Here is a 20,982-nt window from a genome sequence, read left to right on the forward strand (position 1 = left end):
GATCTAAGCAACTGGAAAAATATTAATTGGTCATGGGTAGACCAAGCCAATATAATAAAAATGACAGTTCTACCTATATTAATTTACTTATTCAGTGTCATACCAATCAAACTACCAAAAAACTATTTTATAGTTAGAAAAAAATTAAAAATTTCATCTGGAAGAACAGAAAGTCAAGAATATCAAGGGAATTCATAAAAAGAAAATATGAAGGAAGGTGACTTAACCGTACCTAGTCCTACCATTGAGAATCAATAAATGCTAGCTTTCGAAGAAACTCAGTCCTAAGCAATGTGAATTTTCCAGGCTCTGCATGTTCCCTCTTTCTATAATGGTGTGAGAACTTGTCAAAGAATGTGTCTCTGGATAATTTTCCTCATTATTTACTTTGTTATACAGCTTGGCAACTTTTCCTTTGGATTAATATAGAGTAAAATTTTGTCAGGTAAAAGGGAAGAAGCAGTGGGCACTCAAGTTATGGATTTGAAAAGAACTTGACCCAAAGAACACATTGAATAGAATGGAATATTAAAGACCTCATGTTGAGAGAGTCCCATCCACATAACATTTTATGACAAAATGTACTGGCTCTACAAAAAGTGATTGTTAATTAAGGGGTGAGCTCCAGAGAAGCGGTTAGAAGTCATGTGCTAAAATTGTAAGGGGAGGGAGAGATGGTCTAAAGTGCCTTAATTTTTAACATCTTATGGAATTTATAGGAAAGATGGGACTGCCCTGCACATAGTGGGCATTTACTAAATGTGTGCTGCACACATTTAATAACTGAGCACACATTTGGAGGCTTTATAATATCCCCTAAATAGGAGATATTATAAAGGAGAGTAGGTGAATCTAAGGTCTTAAGTAACTACGTGATCACAGGAAATAGAGTGGTACACAGAAACCAAGATCAAAAGAACACTGTATGCAATGATCCACAGGGCAGGAATTAGGGACCAAATCCCCTACAGTAGTATCTATTTGATTTAGGGCAATGAGACCAGGAGAGAAGAAATTTTGGCTAAGTTTATTCAGAATTCAATAGACTGGGGAATACACTTTGAACAGAATTTAAGTATGTAGGTCAGAAAGATAAGGGAGCAAAAAGCAAGGTTCTGGGGGGTGGGAGGAGGCAGACCCAGGGGAGCATGATCAACTTATTGAAGAGCAACCGTTTCAACCAGAAACTAAAATAAAGCCAGACATGAAAATACTTTATCTGAAGCCAAACGGGGTCTGAGAGCAACAGCCTGACTTCAGACTGGAGAATGGAAAAACTGTTGAAGTAGGACAAATCATCCTTACCCTCCAGGGTCAGAAAAGAAAGGATTATCTTGTGGACTAAGAGGGAGTGATGATAATAATAGCTCACCTAGAGAGAGCTTTAACTGATTCCAGGGAAGGTCTAGAGGAAGTTGTAGAGTGCTTTAATTGCTACCAAGCTGAGACCTGCAAGATGCAATATATGATTTGCCTCCATTTTCTGGAGTGGTAACCTGTAGTTTGTAACCTGTAATTCCCTTGGATTGTAGAAAGGTTTAGGTGTCCATTTAATCAACCATGTGCTGGACCATTGAGGTGAGGGAGAAATGAAATAAAGGAGAGTAACAGAGAAGCAAAAGTCATCTGTAAGAGCCACAAACGAGGGGGTAGTTTTTAATGAAGGGGAAAGGAAAGGAAAAGAATAAGCATTTCTGTAGTGCCTACTACTGCCAGACACTGTAGTAAGTACTTTTATAAATATTGTCTGATTAGATCTTCACAACAATCCTGCAAGATGGTAGGTATTATCAGCTCTTACAGCTGAGGAAATTGAGGCAGATAGGGTAAATGACTTGCTCAGGATCACGTAGCAAGTAAGTGTTTGAGACTGGATTCAAACACAGATATTCCTGACTCCAGGCCCAGACTCCTTATGGGGGAATAATTGCCCCCATCTCTATTATTTTCTTGGGAGAAAAGAGTGACAGCAAAGAATGGACCCAAGATTTAATTAGCAAATGAACAGGGTGCTGTGTCCCATTTGATTACACCCTCAGCACTGTGTTTACTGTCTACAGCTATTATCTTAGTCTTCATTGATCCATCATGACAGAAATTTCAAGGATATTGAGTTGAATATCTTCTATAGGATCATCACTCATTCAAGGCAGTCATATCTCCACAGGAAAAGAATATCTTCATCTTGACCCATAAAGGGGGTGACTAGATAATACAAATAGGACATTTGTTTTCCAACATTTAAAGTCAATTCAGCAACTGTGTGTTGAATGTCTACCATGAGACTTGCATTGTACCAGGTCCTTTTTGAGGAGCAAGAGAAATGTAAGATGCAAATTCTGCTCATGGTGAGTTTACTGTCATATTGGGAATATAAGAAAGAACTATTTGAAATAATTATAGAACACTCTAAGTTGGTAAAGAAGATAGCAACAGGTAAGTGTAGAAAATATTGACTTTACCTACAGGAATATAAATAACTATTATAGAAGTTAGAGTTTTTCAAGTTAAGGGAAATATTTTAGATGGACTTGGTAGCTTTAGATGTAATTATTCAAACTATGAACTATTGCTTTGCTACTAGAAATATGTTCAAAAGTATTTGTTCATGGGTTTTTTTTTTCTCTATGGAGTATGAAAAGCAAGATTTATTACCCTTTCAAATAATATGATGAACAAGATCATTTGCCAAAATCATCTCTGCCTTCTGAGTCCTAGCTCAGATATGTCACTCAAAGCCTCTGCCCTGGAATTCTAAGATTCTTATTGATAAGTGTTCACTTTATGCAACCTAGAGTCAAACCTACCATGCCCCACCCTGGTCATCTTCACTCTATGCTGAGATATAGGCCCTTCCAACCAACTCCCCTATACCTTTTCCTATTCTCATTCTAATAATCTCACTCAGATTAACGCTGTTGCTAATGCATGTAAGACCCTCAAGAGCAGGGACCTGCTTGTTTGTATTCTGTCCCCAGTCCTTAGCATTATATCTGACACATAGTAAGTGCCTAATAAGTGCTTTTCTATTACCGGACTATGCAAAATAAATGCATTGATGATCAAAGAAAGGAAATTTCTCAATTATGTAACTTGAGGAATAGAAATTGAAAGGTGACCACTACCAAATAAACACAGTTATTTCCCATGAAAGTAACACAAGCAGTGATGACAAATTGTCTACAGAAGAAGAAAATGATCTGGGATATTTGTGCAATTAAGATGTGGGGGGGGAGGGGGTAGAAACAGGAAGCAATATTTGCTGCCACAATTCCTAATGTACTTATTAGCCTCTCTTCCATTCTGAGGCTATCTATGGGTAGTACATAAAAGTAGGGAGCACTCAAGACTCTGGATTAGTGTTCCTAAAGTTCTCATCAGACTGGATTTGCAGATATGGTTCTATTAGAACAGGGGTGGTTTTTGTCTTATGGTACAATCCTTTCAGTCTGGGGAAACCTATGGACTCCTCAGAAAGATATTTTAAACGCATAAAGAGGATAGCAAAGGAAAATAATTATGTTGGATTATAAAGATATACATTTTTTCCTACCCAAGTTCACAGACTGTGTATTATCCATAAATATGTTTGAATTCATGGATTCCAAGTTAAGAACTCCTGCATTAAGTTTTCAGAGGAAGAAATTAAAACTATCTATAATCATACGAAAAAATGTTCTAAATCACTATTGACTAGAGAAATGCAAATCAAAACAACTCTTAGGTAATGCATCACATCTGTCAGATTGGCTAACATGACAAAACAGGAAAATTAGAAATCCTGGAGAAGATGTGGGAAAATTGGAACGCTAATGCATTGTTGGTGGAGTTCGAACTGATCCAACCATTTTGGAGAACAATTTGAACTATGCCCAAAGAGCTATAAAAATGTGCATACCCTTTGACACACCAATACCATTTCTAGGGCTGAATCCCAAAGAGATCATACAAATATTAAAAGGACCCACATGTACAAAAATATTTGTAGCAACTCTTTCTGTGGTGGCCAAGAATTGGAAATTGAGGGGATGCCCATCAATTGGGGAACAACTGAACAAACTGTGGCATATGAATGTAAGTGCTATAAGAAATGATGTGCAGGTAGACTTCAAAAAGCCTGGAAAAACTCATATGAACTGATGCTGAGTGAGGGAAGCAGAACCAGGAGAACATTGTACACAGTTACAGCTACATTGTGTGATGGCTACCTTTGATACACTTTGCTCTTCTCAGCAATGCAATGTTCTAAGACTTCAAAAGACTCATGGAAAGACAGAAAGAATTATGGGTCTGAATGCAGATTAAAGTACCCTATTTACTTATTTTTGTTTTCTCTTTCTCTTTTTTGTTTTATTTTGTTTCTCCTGGTTCATTCCATTGATTAAAGTTCTTCTTTACAACAATATGTTTAATATGATTGTATATGTAGAGCCTATATAAGATTGCATGCCATCTTAGGGAGGGGAAAAGGGAGGGAGGGGGAGAAAATTTGAAACTCAGAAACTTGTGGAACCAAAGCTTGTGTAAATTAAAAATAAATAAATATTTTAAAAAAAGATAACTCCTGCACTAGAAGAATATAGACTTCTGCTACTGTGTCTTGAACCTGCTTTGTGGCAGACAAGTACAACTCATTCAGGGTTACCTACAGCTCTCTCCCAGAGAAAAGTCATCTTCCTTATATTTTAACTGCTTCTTAACCCCTGCCTCCTAATAGGTATCTTGCATAAGACTGTCTACAAATATCTCATGAGGATCCTAGTGGTGTTTTTCCATATACTCTTCTTTTGGGGTATAAACTACCTTAATTCCAGAGAAGGGTGAATGGACTCAACATTGTGGCAATGGCCATGTACTTTTGATTAGTGAGAGTTTCAAGTTACTCCAGAGTAAAAGAAGGAAGGTCTTGGGCTATTTCAGATTTTCTCTTCTGTCCTCCAGTCTCTCATATCACTCCTTCCCAACCCTTTCAGTTGAAAAATAGAGGTCTGAATTCCATCTTGTCCCAGTATCTAAATCTTAAATTCTCTTGAAGTTATTTTTCATTCTTTTTTCCTATTCTCTAGTCACTGTAGGTGATAGCCATTTTCCTTGACAAAGCTGATCCTTCTACATGTACCCTAGAAGGAGAGGGTGGTCAGAAGTAGCACTCTTTTCACAATTAAATATATAATATGATTTACACAACATGATAGGATATAATATAATGTAATACAATACGATGTGATATAATATATGTGATGTGGCATACCACAGCATGACATAACATTATGATATAATATGACATGTTATACAGCACAGCACTACACGATACAGCATGATACAGCATCGTGCAATACAAACATGATACAATACAATATGATGGGATGGAAACATTCTTTTAAGGGGATATACTTCCATTAGGGAGTTACCAAGGATTAACTCTCTAGCTAAATGGATTCTTTTCATATTTCATCTCTCCAACAAGAAAGACCATCTATCTAAGAGCTTATTGTCCCCTACACACAGTAGGTACTGGTTCATGAGCTGTTGATTGCAATGATTTCATCAGTAAGAAAAAGTTTTTCTTTTCTTGCCTTTAATTTCCATCCATAGTAAAGAGAAGTATTTTGTAATTATAAATATGATCATTCTGAAGAGTCTATTATAATTCTCTGCAGTTGGATTTTTGACATTAGGTCAATGTTGCAAAATACCCTGACTTCATTTCATTTCATTTGCTGAGCGAAAGAGGGAAATATGTCATTATTGTTTACTTTAGAAATTGGTTTTCTGTAGCAAAGAACAATCTGTGCATTTTTCTTACTCTAATAAAGGCCTTTAAAATTGTGTCTTTCTCACTCTGAATCAGTACATGCTTACAGAATCTATAATAGAAAGTAGAAGTGGATAAAGTATAGGAAATGCTTTTAAAAACTGTGCTTTCTTCTCTACATAATTCACATACCAGGATTCTAATGTTATCAAAAGAGATAGTTCCCTTTATTGCCTAATTATAAAACAGCACAAATATCAGGAAGGTCAGAAAGGATATTTTGTAGGATTGATAGTACATTTACCATGAAAAAGTCCTTTAGTTATATATGAAAGTATTCTATTAGGCTGAGGATAGCAGAAAGCAGATCTAATAATCCTATTTAAATCACACCTAGACCCTGAGCTTTAAAAGCACAGTGTATTTTCCCTAGACAGATCATCGAATGGGAAGCTGACAAATTATTAAAAGAGAAAGGTCCTATTTTCCTAGGACCTCTGGCATTATTCATCCTTACCTTTCCTTGCCTTTTTCTGGAAAAGTCTTGAACCTTTCTTCTTGGATCAATAGGAGCTTTCCCAACCCTATATCTTCTGAGCATCATGTTCCCAGATCCATGAATCAAGCTCTCCCACCTCTCTTGGTCAAATCATTTTGGCTCCATAAGTACACTCCCTGGGACACATGAATTCAGAATTTTCTATTCTCTACAAAGAAGGTTGTGGTACAAGAACTAATGTTCTATAATTCTCATTTCAGGCTGCATACAAACATATCTCATATTGCTAAGTGCATCTGCTACAAGATGTCATAGCTAATAGGGGTGGGGGAAAGAAAGACAAATTCACCTCTCCCTCCTTTTATTTATAGCATAAGAGTAGTAATGGGGAAAAGAGAGGCATGACCTCAGGTGCTTAAATTCTTCCCCCGTAGCCAGCCCTCTTTTTGACTGCCAGAGATTTTCTTTCAGCACTGGCTAGCTTGCTTATTTTTAAATTTAATTTTTGTTTTGCTATTCCATATTTAACAAAGATCATCAAAGATAGCTTTTAAAGGTTACCAGACAGTGACTGATCTTTCAGCCTTATAATTCTGTCAATATGATTGAAGAATTTCTTCACACTTCCTAAAAGAATAGTGGAATATAAGTGTGTGATTCTATTTCCTCTACACCAGACAATCTAAGTATTAAAAATACAAGGTACAATTGGACCACAATAAAGTAAGAAAGGTGTGCACCTTTACATATTGTCTTGGTCCATACTTCATATACCCTATGATTTCATGAAGGGTGTTTAAGAGAAGCAATTAATCAAGATTCCCTGATTAATCCCTTGCTATACTACTCTCTTCTCTCAGTTAAGCATTTATTTGCTCTCTGAAGTAAATCACTCTGAGTACTTCAGGCGTATTTGTACATATGTCCAGTTTTGGGAGTCTCTCTGGTAATTCCATTGTCTTTTTGGGTATCTATCCAGTACCTTGTTCTAGAAAGTCTCATCAAAAGCAAGATATCACCAACAATTAAACAATCCAAAACTCAGCAGTCTTCCATGAAGGTCCAGGTCTAATATATCTGGTGGCCCATAAGATTAATCTCATCCCAAAATACATGGTTATACCCAGCAGTGTGTGGGAGCCAGCTCTTAACCAATTTGTGAGACCTATTGTTAAATCTTCAGCGTGAACATTTACACCTCAAAAATTTGCTACAGATCAGGGCTTGATATACTGTTTTGTTGATTGCCTAAACTTAAGAAAGTTTTGACTGTAGATAAACATAAAGGTATTTGTGGAAATATACACTTCCTCCTAACCCTAGTTGCTAAACATTTATCATCTCACTCCTGTATAGCTCTATAATTGTTGTCTAAGCTAAGGAGCTAGATGGTTCAGTGATTAGACACTGGACCTGGAGTCTGGAAGACCCGAGTTCAAATTCATTGACATTTATTAGCTGTGTGACCCTGAGCAATTCTCTTAACCTCCATTTAATCCATTGGATTAATCCACTGGAGAAGGAAATGGCACTCCAGGATCTTTACCAAGAAAACCCCATGGATAGTATTGGTGTGCCATGGTCCACTGGATCACAAAGAGTCTTAAACAACTAAATAACAACAAAGCAGCTAATCTTTCAGATTGGCAACAACAATTGGCATTATATAGCACTTTAAGGTTGCAAACTACTTTACAACCATTTTCTCATTTGAGTCACGCAATACCTCTGGTTATACATTTTAGCAAACAGCATTTTACAAAATTCCCATAGATTAAGTGTTGATGCTTGAGAAGGCCTGCCCCAACCTGAAAATGCTTAGATTAAAACTTGAAAACCTAAAATGTTAAACAGCAACAACAAAAATTAATAAAAAAAAAAAAAAGCGGGGGGAGATTCAGCTCTCTCCCTCAGAGAGAAAGTCATGTCCCAAAAAGAGATCTTTATCGAAAGAGATAAAGTGCTGGGATTAATTGGAACTTGCCTTCTCATTTTCAGGGAAGGAAGGAAGGAAGGAAGGAAGGAAGGAAGGAAGGAAGGAAGGAAGGAAGGAAGGAAGGAAGGAAGGAAGGAAGGAAGGAAGGAAGGAAGAGAAAAGCAGCAACAACAATAACAACAAAAATGTCCTAAGTAAAATTCTTTTAAGGGATCCCTGAAACACATAAGATAATCCAAATGAAAGTCTGAATTCATGCCTCAGACAAACTCAGAAAAGCCTCAAGATGTTTGGAGCTCCCCACAAAGGGATTAAGCACTTGAGGTTGATTGCTTGGAATTCCTAAAACATTGAGCAATCCTCATCTAGTTCGACCTGTGATCTATAGGGATCTCAGACCAGCTGTTCAGTCTCATGCCTCAATAGGGCAAGCAGTCCAAATCTGATCAAAAGCATTTAAATAAATACTCAAATGAATTCATTTTTTTAAACTAGGTAGGTCTCCTATCTTGCCCAGATTGGAAGTACTGGGACTACCCACAGGTCTGACTCCACTTCTGATAACTTCATGAGCTCTTACTCACTTTGTTTTTGACCTGGACTGAACTCACCCCAGGTGACCTGTTGGTCCCCCACATTCAGGATTCACCATATTAAAGCTGAATGTCATAAAGACACCTCCTCAGCATAGCCCACTGCAGCATAGAACACTCAAGGACAAGAGACCTGTCAGCCCCATCCTCCATGGCATCAGAAATCACAGATATACACCATCATATTCAGGTCAAAAATTTAAAAAAAATTAAAGAACATAAATGAATCCTCACAGTGGGCTTTCTATATCCTTATCTCTGAAGTCATTAGGAGCTTTAACTAGGAATCATCTTAGTGACTCTAGATGCACTGCTAGATGCCTGTGGAGTTCCACCAGGAACATATTAATTGTGCCCTATGCATTTGCAGGGACTCACAGCAGAGTATCTCATGTATGATCTTCTTCCTTGGATGATCATTTGGAAAGATCAACTGAAAGAAAAAATGCATTTTTTCATTTTTATTTTCAGGGCATTATTGGGTAGTCAGATTACTGATGTATTAATTTTACAACGAAACTTTGCAAGGTTGAATTTTTAAGCACACATCTATTGTATTGCTATGGCAATTTTGAATAAGGATGTTGATATGAGCAATATGAATACTGAAACCTAGAATATTGCTGCCTAGCAGTGTATTTAGAACACATCGTGGCTACTCATCCATGTTAATTGTTTTTTTAGCTTTTGATTAGCTATAGACTACCTGTTATAACATGAGCCCATGCAGCTAAGGAGCTTCCACAAAAGAGGCACTGAGCTGTGACAGCTCACCTAGGATGATTTCAGCCACGTCATATACATTTTCAGGGGTCACTTTTCTCATGTTTTCAGATTATGGGCAGTCAGTTTTCACTGTATTTCCTTTGTAAGTTAGACTAGTTGCTTTGAAATAACTTGCATTGTGGAATACTTAAATAGTAATATATGTTTCAGTCAAATATGAGAATGGAAATAGATATGGCAAATAGGAATGTTGTATCCCAAGAACTGATGGCTAGCATTGCGCCTAGGGCACATTGCGTGTGCTTATCTATATTAATTAGGTGTTGTCTATATTTATTTTTATTTTACTTTTGAGAGATCTAGATTTCTTGCACATTTGTGGAATAACTCTACTTTAGATAGCTCATCTAACATTCTTTTGTACCACAGGTACATAGGATAAGGTTTCCTTCATGGTCTAGAAATCCAAAGTGTTCAACTCTAAATATTTAATCACCTTTTTGTAGTCCCATGCTTCTTTAAGAATTTTCTATGTTTGAAAGATTTCTTTTTTTAAGCTAGTCCAGCCTTACAAGGTATAAGTGGATTCCCATTTGGAATGCCCTTTGTGCTATGGGGAGTCATTGAAGATATTTCAGATTTTCATTGTATAGTAGAGAAGTATTAGCGATTTCTTTTTCTGTACCTATATTTGGAATGCCCTGGTTTGGGATGGATCCAGTAAAAAATTCATGAGTTGCGTAAATGCTTAATGACCCATTAGAGTAATTTTTATCCAGGATATTTCTCACCTTGGGGTAGGAAGGGGGATGACTTACAGTCAACACCAAGCTCTGAATCTCTATTCAAAGACTGCATATGTTATAGAAAAGTATTTAGAACCAGATTGTCTCTGAGAGGGGATTTTTTTTCTTCCCTTTATTTTTTGCTAGTTTCAATTACTTTTCTAATTATTATGGTGGTTAGGACAGACCTTCATATATATATATATATATATATATATATATATATATATATATATATATATATATATATATATATATATATACCAAGATAGGGAGTAGCTTAGAAGAATTTGTAAAATGGCGGGGTTATGTTATTCTTCTTGTTGAATTATATAACCCTGCATTCAGGACAAAGTCTAATCACTGAGCCCATCAGAAATGATAGATCTGGCCTGTCATGGAAGACCACTAATTTTCAAGTTGTCTAAGTAATGGGTCACATAAATTCTGCTGAGATTTTTTGGTGCAAAGCACAAAGAAAACACTCATAAATTCATTGCTTCAATGTCCTCACAATCATAAAGTAAACCATAATTTAATATACAGACAAATGTGTCCAGACCACTTCCAGTTCTTTTGCTGAGGATAGCAACTATCTAACTGGGAGACCATATAGAGTATCCCATTTCACGTGAGTCTCCCTAATGTACTAGCTTAAATTATAGGATAAAGGACAACTTTAGGTCCTTATCATTTTGAAAGTGTTTCTGAGGGCAGAAAGCATACCTTGGGTTTGCTCTTCACTGAAACTCAAATTGATATTGAGTGGTTCTGTGTCTGTTCATGGCTTGGCCTCTTCTGTGTGGCATGGCCAGTGATTGAGGGAAAAGATGTTAAGACAAAGGAAGAGATACAAATTCACTCTATGCCATTTTGTATACACTGTTTACCTCCCCATCTCTGCCCAATGATACACCTTAGGTTCTCCTTCTTCTCCCCTTCATTTTCCAAGTTGAAAATTTTTCTAGCTGTGGCTTGCTCAGAATATCTAAAATTATAGCAGTTTGCAGTTATATAAAATGTAACTAGAGACAAACACAAAGTCAAAAAATTGCTGTTAGTCTTAAGTATAAAGTTCTTCAATTAATTTCTCTTTCCCCCCTTTCTTAATTAAATTTATTTTTCCTCAGTTTTCAACATTCACTTCCACAAAATTTTGAATTTTAAATTTTCTCTCCATCTCCTCACTTACTTCACCCCAGGATAGTGTGTATTCCTCCAATCTGCCTCCCTTCTATCACCCCCACTCCCATCCCCTTCCCTTCTATTTTCCTGTAAGGCAAGATAGATTTCCATTCCCCATTGCCTATATATCTTGTTTCCTAGTTGCATGTTAAAAACAAATTTTAGCATTTATTTTTAAAGCTTTGAGTTTCACATTCTCTCCCTTACCCCCTTCCCACCCACCTTCATTGAGAAGGCAAGCAATTTGCTATAAGTTGCACATGTGTAATCATACAAAATACTTCCATAATAGTCATGTTGAGAAAGACTAACTATATTTCCCTCTATTCAGTCCCACCTTCCATTTATTCTGTTCTCTTCTTTTACTTGTTCCTCTACAAAAGTGTTTTCTTCCAATTACCCCTTCTCCCAATCTGTCATTCCTTTCATTATCCCTCCTCTCTTATCCTCTTCTCCCCCTGCTTTCCTGTAGGGTAAGATAAATTTCCATACTCAAATGAGTGTGTATGTTATTCCCTACTGAAGCCAAATCTGATGAAAGGAAGGTTCACTTATTCCCTCTCACCTTCCCCTTTTTCCTCTCCGTTGTAAAAACTTTTTCTTGCCTCTTTTATGTGAGATGATTTAGTACATTCTACCTCTCCCTTTTTCTTTCTCCTTGTACATTCTTCTCAACCCTTAATTTTCTTTTTTAGATAACATCCTTTCATATTCAGCACACCATGTTGCCCTGTCCCTCCCCCCTCCCTTTCTCTCTTTCTGTCTCTCTCTTTGTCTCTCTCTATATATATACCTATACATATATACATACACATACATGTATACATACATGTATATGTATGTATATACATACATATATGTGTGTATATATATACATATCTATCTATCTATCTATCATCTATCTCTCTCTATATATATATAGGAGAGGATACATAGGATAGTTGGAGGGAATATATGAAATATATATATATGTATATATATATATATATATACATAATATATGTGTATTATGTATATTCCCTCCAACTATCCTAATACTGAGAAAGATCTCATGAGTTACAAATATCATCTTTCCATGTAAGAATGTAAACAGTTCAACTTTAATAAGTCCCTTATAGTTTCTCTTTCCTGTTTATCTTTTCATGCTTCTCTTTATTCTTGTATACGAAAGTCAAATTTTCTATTCATCTTTGTTCTTTTCAACAAAAATGCTTGGAAGTCCTCTATTTCATTGAAGTACCATTTTTTCCCCTGAAGTATTATGCTCAGTTTTGCTGGGTAATTGACTGTTGGTTTTAATCCCATTTCCTTTTACCTCTGTAATACCATATTCCAAGCCTTCTCATTCTTTAGTGTAGAAGCTGCTAAGTCCTGTGTTATCCTGCAGGTGTTTCAACAATACTTGAATTGTTTCCTTCTGCTTGTAATATTTTCTCCTGGACCTGGGATCTCTGGAGTTTGGCTACAATATTCCTAGGAGTTTTCCTTTGGGGATCTCTTTGAGGAAGTTATTGTTGGATTCTTTCAAGATCTACTTTACCCTCTGGTTCTAGAATATCAGGGCAGTTTTCCTTGATAATTTCTTGAAAGATGATATCTAGGCTCTTTTTTTATCATGTATTTCAGGTAGTCCAATAATTTTTAAATTATCTCTCCTGGATCCATTTTCTTAGTCAGTGGTTTTCCCAATGCCATACTGCTCATTATCTTCTATTTTTTCATTCTTTTGGTTTTATTTTATAATTTCTTGATTTCTCATAAAATCATTAATTCTATTTGTGTTTCATTCTAATTTTTAAGGAATTATTTTCTTCAGTGAGTCTTTGGACCTCTTTTTTCATTTGGCCCATTATGCTTTTAAGGCATTCTTCTCCTTTTTGGACCTCTTTTGTCATTTGGGGTTAGTCTAATTTTAAAGGTGCTGTTTTCTTTATCATTTTGCAGGGGTGGGGGGTCTCTTTTTAGCAAGCTGTTTACTTGCTTTTCATGATTTTCTTGCATCACTCTCATTTCTCTTCCCAATTTTCCCTCTACCTCTTTTACTTGATTTTCAAAATCCTTTTTGAGCTCTTCCATGATCTAAGGCCAATTCATATTTTTTTTGGAGGCTTTGGATGCAGGAACTTTGACTCTGTTGTCTTCTTTTGGTTGTATGTTTTGATCTTCCTCATCATCAATGACATAAGAAAATACCTTTTCACTGAGAAAGTAAGAATCTATAGTGTTTTTTCCCCATTGCTCATTTTCCCAGACAATTACTTGACTTTTGAGTTCTTTGTTAAGTGGAGGGCTCCAGAAGCAGTCACTACTTTCACAGTGGCTGCTATAGCCCTGGGCTGAGGCTAGGGCTAGTGCAAGGCTAGGACTGGGGCCAGGGACAGAGTGGGGCTGGGGCTGGGGCCAGACTATGCTCCCCTCTCAATCTGGTGAGATACCCTTCCCAATAACCTTAGAGGTTGTTTTTGAATTTTGTGGGTTAAGAAGTCTGGATACCACAGCAGCTACCAGCTATTCAGTTCCTGAAGGCCTGCCCCAGCTCCATCCTCACCAGTGTGGCCCATGACAAATTGATCTTTGCTCACAGTTGAGTGCAGTAGACTCTTCCTGTTGACCTTCCAGATTGTCTTGAGCTACAAATTTGCTTCAGTATGTCATTTTGTGACTTCTGCTGCTCTAGAATTTGTTTAGAGTCATTTTTACGGTTTTTTTTAAAGGTTTATGGGGAGAGCTCTAGCAGGTCTCTTCTTTTACTCTACCATCTTGGCTCTGCCTCCTTCAATTCATTGCAACAAACATTCATTAAACACATACTATGTGAAAGGTGCTATGCTAACCTTTGGAAATTTAAAGCCAAAACAAATATAACAAACAAACAAACAAGAGTCCCCTGAAATGCTTACATTTTTCCTGGGAAGATAGAACATGTATGTAGGCAACTAAAGGCACAATATTTTCTGGAGAAAGAGGATTCTTTTTTTAAAAAAAAATTAACATAGAAATGGCAATATAACTGAGTCTTGGAAGAAGTTAGGAATTCTCAAAGAAGGAATAAGGAGTGTTTTGCAGAGGGGCCACAGTCAGTGCAAAGGCATGGGAATAGGAGGTGGCATGGAATGTCAAGTTAAAACTAGTAGACCAATTTTGCTGGAAGTTATAATGAATTTCACATAAAATACATCTGGAATATGAAATAGTAGTGGAGAGGAAGGTTAGGAGCCAGATTTTTAAAGTTTTAAAATGCCACACTGAGGATATTCAAGCACAATTCTTTTTTGGTAATCAGTCACAGGCTCTTCTTACTCACCTCACATCTTTCCATTACCTTTGGGTTACTTGCAATTTTAATTTTTCAAAGATTGAAATTCTTTGAATCATAATCATACAGCATCACTGACAGAACATTAATGTGCCTTTGATTCAGGTCATTAAAACAACTGTGTCTCTGCTAAAAAAAATTCCTACTGTGCCTAGTACCATAGTTGGCACACAGTGGACATGTGTTAATGTCTACTAAATTGAATTGGAATGTATTGAATGGAATGGAATGGAATGCTTTAATTACTAGTGATTTTTCCCCCAAGGACATTCCAGTGTTCATTCAGCATTCATCAAGGGAGGGCACAAATCTTTGAATAAATAATAACTTTATATCCTATTACTTGGATTTTTATAATCCTCAACATTAACATCCTCCTTATCCCTTGTTTCTGGATTTTGGTTGCAGAACAATTTCAGTTTATGTGATTTATAGCAAAATGTGGCATTCATTATCCAGTTGTTCTCATGCTTTCTTAAAATGCATCATTTTTAAAGGACTCACTTGAAGCTGATTTTCTGCTAGAGATGTCAAATGTAGATCCTTTTTTTTTTTTTTTTTAGAAATATATTCCTAGAAAAGACAAGTCATTTCGACCTCATTTGTAGGTGTCCTCCTAGTAGGTACTTTGCATTTTTACCTTAAAAGGATATTTTATATTGTCTGAAAAGAAAAAGAATAAAGCCATTTTCCCTTCAAGTATTTCTGAAATTTCTATGCACTATAAAAAAAGATAATGTTCAAAATGCAGAGTAAGAGTTGTAATGCATGTGTCCAAACTTGTCATCCTATTTACACAGAGGTATAAACCTTCAAGTCTTCACACTGAAGTTGGAAAAAGGTTTCACTGAAATCTATAAATATTTGCTATCCTACTATATTTATCAAATACAGAGCAATAAATATCCATGGAAATTCTTAACAGGAACCCAAAAAGAAACCATTAAATAAATAAAATATCAAAATTAAGAACAACTTCCCTCACTCCATTATTATCCATGATATGGTAATTTCACTAGCATATTGAATTCTCAAATGAAAAAAGTCCCTCTATCAATGCAAGTTGGCTCCTCTTTTGTAACTGAATCATGGAGAGTTTCTTAGAATACCAAGAAGTAAAGTGCATTGCTAGGTTATATAATCAAAGGGTCCCATTTCTGACCTATGAAGAAATAGACTTGAGTTGACCATATTTTATAAATGCTAAAGCCCTGCAGAGAAGAGGCAACATGGTAAAGTCGATAAAGAACTAACCTGGAAACCAGGAAGATCTGGTTTCAAATCCTGCTGCTAAGTAGTAGTGACTGTGTAACCCTGGATAAGTCACTTAACCACTCAGTCAGGGCTCTAGACAATACTCCAAGACTACAAGTTATGGAGAAGATGTATACCTGCCTTAATAGAAGGAATTTCCTTAGCTGGGAATTCCTAGCAAAATCTTAGAGCTAGTAATCCCTGTCTCTATCTCTATCCCCCAAACCCAGAAGACTACAATAGAATGGATTATATTATCTGTTCTATGGATTTTAAGAATGTGTATTCTTAGAATACTAGAGTTAGAAAAAATTTTAGATAGAAAACTATCTTCATTTTAGAGATGAAATAATTATAGATCTAGAAAGGTAAAGTTTCTAAGGGATGCTTACTCATGACTCATGACTCATGACTCATGACTAATAAGTGACAGAACTGGGACTAAACCTCAAGAACATCTATTGTATACCCAGTGTTGTAATTGTCTCTTTGTGTGACTTTGGGAAAACTGAGTAACCTTTCTGTGCCTCCATGTTCCTTTTCCATACCATTGTAGAGTTAAATTGCATGGTCTCCAAAGTCACTTTGAGCTCTAACCTCCAACATGTCCATGTAACTTCCATTTACAATGTATATATCTTGTATCTTTGTACCTACTGTTTATACTATATACATCTTATACACATAGTCATTTTCATGTTGTGTCATTCCCATTATACTATAAGTTACATGAGGGCAGGGACCACATTTTTGCCTTTATTTATATCCTCAGGGCTTAGTACAGTACCTGGCACAGGATAGGCAATTAATAAATGTATGTTGACTATTTCTTTCTTGGTATACAATCCAGTAGTGTTTCTGCTACACAGGAAACTTGACCAATGCCTCTTAATTCTAATGACTTCCTTTTTTTAATTATTTCTATTAATTCCATATATGTATATATATATATATATATATACATGATTAACAGAAATAATTTTTAAAAGCTACATATATATAGCTTATATAGCTATATATACATATATACATATATAGCTTATTATATAGCTTAAATATATAGCTTATTCATACATATTTATTCCCTTCTTGTTTCTCTCTCCATTAGATTTGACCTCCTTGAGGGCAGGGACTGCCTTTTCTTTTTATACACCTAGTGCTCAGCATAGTGCTTGGAACACAGTAGGTGCTTAATAAATGTTTATTTATTTTTTGTTTATTTACTGACACTATACCATCCTCAGTTGCAATGAAGCAATTATTCTTGTATCCAAATAGTGGCACCATAGCACAGTTCTACTCTTCTTTCAAGTCTCTGAAAATGAACTGTGGAGTTATATCACTGGAGTTCCCTCATCAATTTTATAAACTTATTGGGAGGCAAGACTTTAAATGGGACTTTTGGTATAAAGGGGATCCAGCAGAATTCCCCCAAACTACTTGATGAGTTTGCATGGTTGTGAGTCTATTTTTAAGTTTTGATTGAATTTCCCCGTAGAGGTTACAGACATTTCCTTTGTTGATTCCTGGACAATGATTTTCAGTGACTTTGGATACCCCAGAGATGACTTGCTAAGTTTGACCTCTGGGGAGAACAGTATCTTCTGAGAGGAACCACTCTTTTGCAACTGTCTATAAACAAAGTCTTTATTTCAGACTCTGAGATTTTTCACCTTTGTTTCTTTTTCCACCTTTCTTCTGAAAAGAGGCTAAGTATAGAAGGTGAATGAGGGAGTTTCTTCACCACTAAGATTGCCTTTCAGCAAAAGTATGTGAAAATTTGCACAATTTGTCCTGGTGGTCCAAAAACAAACTTCTGGATCTTAAGGTGCTAGTCACCTTCTGCCTTTATTTTCATCTTCATGAACACAGGACAGAGACCTGAGACCTGAGAGTAGATATTCCTAAGTCCAGAAATGGCAACAACTGAGATAGTGGTGCTGTATCATGGAGAAATATAAAAGATATGTAGTTTATCAGCCATGTTGGCCAAAATGGAATGTCATTCCTGAATCTCCTAGGAAATAGGATTTCCTGGGCTCCAGGGTTCTGAAGTTTAGTCTTCTAGCCAGAAAAACAAAATGTCTTAGGTAGCACTAGCCTTGAAAATGCCTCACAAGTTTGAGTGCTTGAGGAATTAAGAATTTTAGAAAAGCTAGGAGTATGTCTCTTGAAAAGAAGACTATCCATGTAGCTTCTACAGCTAGAATGAAAACTGTGAAGTAGGGCAGGAAAAGACTTTGTTCTCCATTTTTGCTGGAAATTGTTTAGATAATGCAGATATTATGGGAGAGGGAGTTGCCTGTCATACAGCCCCAAACTTCTCCTTTGAAGTGAAGTCCAAACTGCAGTATAGCACTGTGAGTCTAGGGCAAAGGAGCAGTTTAGAACCCTGCATTAAAGTGGGGCAGAGTAGACAAAGGACTTTTTTGGTTTGTGGGCTATTTTGAGACCCTTTGTGTATTTCTCTAAATTTCTTTTGTGGCTCCTATGAGTCTTATGCACCTGTATTTTCTGAGGGGTGAAATATAACCTGTCCTGTATCTGATACACATGTGTTACTTAAGTGCTTAATATGAGGTATAGCACACATTTGTAGAAACGGAGACGTGAGTTACATTTAAGTCTGTGATATGATTTTCCCAGAGTAATTTCTGAATGAGCACATAATGAGCCAAAGAGAAAGTAATCTTTGAGTATAGCCTTAATGATTGAACTTTTTCCATGTGTAACCAGGAATAGGAGGTCTAGGCAATGATTACATACATGTTACAAGTGTACTATCATACAACTATATATCTATAACACAAGTTACAAATGCCAAGTTCTAGTACTTATTTCAAATTCAAATTATCCTCCCCTTACTTCTGTACTATTGGTAATGCTATCATCCTTCTACTTATCTGAGATAAAATGAGATGAAAAGGGAAGCACTGAGACAAAAAAAAAGTTCTGAATTTTGAGTCATGGAATTTGAATCTTAGCTTTGCAACTTACAACTTGTGTGACATTAGGCAAGTCACTTAATGTCATGGGTCTCAGTTTCCTAATCTGTTAAATGAGGGAGCTGGACCAGATGATCTTTGAGGTTCCTTTTAACTCCAAATTCTATGGAATTCTTCAAATCCTCTTGAATCCTCCCTAGAAAATTTCTTACCTCATATAGTAAATTATGGGGCAGGTAGGTGGCACAGTAAATATAGTGTCAGGCTTACAGTCAGGAAGATTTCTTTTCATGAATTCAAATCCAGCTTCAGACACTTTTTTTCCTTGATAAAGAGTTATTTGTTGGAAAAGGTAGGCTGAGGAGGGGTCACTAGATTCACCAGAGAGCAACAATACCACATAAATTAGGAGTGACGGCAGAGGTCAGCACAAAGCTCTGAGATCTCAGCCTCTTCCTGGACTGTGAAGGATAGCCTAGAGTGTTAGGGCATACACAGGTGGAAGGCCCTGACTTAAGTTAGTAGGCATTGTTAGAGATAAGGAGAGACTCAGCTGGCTGCAGCTCCTGACTTTCCACTTGGAGTATACTTGCCTTGAGCAGCTTGGCTGTTGGTCATGGCCTGCTTAACATATTCCTCTTGGGTAGCCTTGATATTTTCCTTCTTTCCACCCCAGATCTTGAGGGGAGATGACTGTAGGGCTCCGCCATAAGAGAAGATCAGGGTCCATGGCTTGTGCAAGGGGCAGGTATTGACGGCATCGAGGTTGATGGAGGCATCCTCTTTACTCTGACACCCAGAGAAGAAGGTGATACCAGTGACTGCAGGAGGCACAGTCTGCTGAAGGTCAGTTACAGTTGCCATTGCTATCTCCTCATGTGAATATTTCTGGGTATAAGCATGGCCAGGGGTGACCATGTTAGGCTTCAGCAAGGTCCCTTCCAGATAGACATGGTGGTCACTCAGAGCTTTGTAGACATCAGCCAGGACCTTCTCAGTGACATAATGACTTCAGATCATGTTCTCCATCAGAGAGGATCTCTGGCTCCACTATGGGGACAATGCCATTCTGCTGGCAAATACTAGCCTATCAGACCAGCACATTGGCATTCTCCATGATGGCAAGTGGGGAAGGTGTATTATCCCCAATCTTCAGTATACAACGCCACTTGGCAAAGTCAGCTCTGTCCTTCTTATACTGGGCACAGCACTCAGCCCATTCAGACCTTGGGTGGTAGTCTCGCCATTGGTTCCTTCCAGAAGCACTACATCTTTGTCTACCTTGATGCCTACAATGCCACTCTTATCCTTTATGACGTTGGGGAAGGTACAACCATCATCAGTTTTCTGGTAGAGTATCTCATGGAAAAGGATAACACCTCCAATACAGGAGTTCATTCAATCACCTGCTATCAGAAGCAACTGCCTAAGAGGCACCAATTTTCCTCTGTGTTCTCAGTGCCAGTGGACTGCAGCTGCTTTGCAATACTACCAGTGGACTCATCTGCTGCCAAGATTCCCTTGCCTGGAGCAACAATTCAGTGAGTTATATCAGACAGTCCTTTCTTTTGCTCAGGTATCAATGCTGGGTGTTGGCAAGGCATGTTTTCCTTGTCTGTGCTGGTAGATTCCTGGCCTCCAGAAGTGGGGTTATGGGCCTTGGTGGTGGGCTTACCAGCAGAAAGCAGACCTCTTATGGTTGGGAACCAAACTTCTGCCTAGCTTCAGACTCTTACTAGCTGTGTGACCCTGGACAAGTCACTTAACTGTTTTCCTCAGTTTCCTCATCTGTAAAATGAGCTGGAGAAGGAAATGACAAACCACTCCTGGATCTTTGCCAAGAAAACTCAAAATGAGGTCATGAAGAATTGAACATGATGAGAAAAGACTCAACAATAAAAATAGCAAATTATGGAACATGTGTCATTTTGAGAGAGATATGTTCCAAGAAATCTACAAATACTGTGCCACATAGGAAATTCACCCCA

The 20,982-nt window shown here is 37.1% G+C and overlaps 1 long non-coding RNA gene and 1 pseudogene across 1 annotated transcript in view; both read right to left on the minus strand.

Moving 5' to 3' along the window:
• The window catches only part of LOC140509271 (uncharacterized), a 201,583-nt gene that overhangs the window by 56,796 nt on the left and 123,805 nt on the right, over positions 1-20,982 (minus strand). The gene's annotated exons all lie outside the window — the stretch shown is intronic.
• LOC140509270 (fructose-bisphosphate aldolase A pseudogene) lies at positions 19,513-20,598 on the minus strand (annotated as a pseudogene).

The sequence above is a fragment of the Notamacropus eugenii genome, chromosome 5 (assembly GCF_028372415.1).
Source record: "Notamacropus eugenii isolate mMacEug1 chromosome 5, mMacEug1.pri_v2, whole genome shotgun sequence".
Lineage (NCBI taxonomy): Eukaryota > Metazoa > Chordata > Mammalia > Diprotodontia > Macropodidae > Notamacropus > Notamacropus eugenii.